The following is a 1411-nucleotide window of genomic DNA, read 5'->3' on the forward strand; positions in this document are numbered from 1 at the left end:
CTTCTCACACATAAAAGTGGCTTGGGGCTCTAATCTCCAGTGAAGGAAGGAGCTAAATCAGGAACTTTTACTGACAAACAAGGGTAAAAACACAGCCTGAACCTAGACAGTAACTTAAATACTGATAATCAAGAACAAGAATGCCCTTTCAGAGAAACATGGAAGAGACTGAAAGCACAGCTATAGTGGCCCTGCAGGTGAAGCCACTACCACAGGTCTATAAACCTACTAAATAAATCTTCCTCTACTGTACAACATTTTGAAATATCCAGTTTACTGACAATTGCCCAAAATAGAACCGGTGATGTAACCTCCTTGCTTTGCACTCCTTGAAAGAGCAACAAACTTCACTATGAATATTCTCAAAAGATGAACCTCAAGACTTTTTCTCATGTTTTATAAATTACACAGGATGTCTGCAAGTTTCATCAAACCAGAATATAGACTGTGAACATTTGTTAATTTGTTAATGGTAATCAGATATGATTTTCAATATCTGACTGCATCATTAGTCTTATGCGCACAGATCAATTCATACTTCAATGAATGTTAAATTCATTTGTTCATGAGATTTTTATGACCAGAGATCAGTTCATATTTAAAACAATGTCAAATCCACCTTCATTAAGGCAGTAATATATATTTCTATATCCCCACTTTCTTCTATTCTGGGAGATTACCATTTAACTTACATCAATATTAAAACCAAATTTAATCCTTACAAGAAAATTAACTGTTGCCAACCCTGAGAGAAAGATATGTGATGTAAATTTAGGCCCAAATATGACTGATTTTCATTACATTATATTCTAAAATCAATGACATGCTTCCTAGAAAAGTAATACTCTTTATAAAGCGTCTTGATAGTATTCTAAGAGTATAGTTTATAAGTAGTTAGTATTTTCCAATGACACTGATAATATAAAAATGTCAATTTCATGCCCGTGTGCAGGTTAATATATCAATCTTCAGAAAATATTCCATACTAATTTGCACGGGTCACATTATCGTAAAAAGTCACCGAAATATTTACTGTCATATCAACATCATGTAAAACCCAAATAACACTCTCTTTACACTTACCTTATTTATAACTGTAATTAACGTATAATACCACTTACCAACAGCTACGACGCAAGATGAGTTTATACAACAACTTTCGAAACTATGACGAGTTATGAAAACAGAGCCAGAATAGCATTAAATAAACCATTTGACAGCTCAAGTTTTTTCAAATGCAAATTATAAACAAAGAATCTCCATCGGGCCGAGATAGGAGCTTCCTCGTCAGCCAATCAGAGACGCCCAAAGAGGAAGGACCATGACTATAAATATTTACGTGTATACAGCTTGTCAAAATGGTATGTAAAATCTTTCCATTTAATAAAATACAACGAAATGTGATTGTGTG

The 1411-nt window shown here is 33.7% G+C and overlaps 1 protein-coding gene across 1 annotated transcript in view; it reads right to left on the minus strand.

Moving 5' to 3' along the window:
* LOC119588119 (jouberin-like) overlaps positions 1 to 1271 on the minus strand; it is a 10597-nt gene extending 9326 nt beyond the window's left edge. Inside the window, exon 1 of the mRNA XM_037936827.1 lies at positions 1122 to 1271. The gene's annotated coding sequence lies outside the window, so the exon portion shown is untranslated. The remainder of the gene's footprint in view (positions 1 to 1121) is intronic.
* Between the last annotated feature and the right edge of the window lie 140 nt (positions 1272 to 1411).

The sequence above is a fragment of the Penaeus monodon genome, chromosome 23 (assembly GCF_015228065.2).
Source record: "Penaeus monodon isolate SGIC_2016 chromosome 23, NSTDA_Pmon_1, whole genome shotgun sequence".
Lineage (NCBI taxonomy): Eukaryota > Metazoa > Arthropoda > Malacostraca > Decapoda > Penaeidae > Penaeus > Penaeus monodon.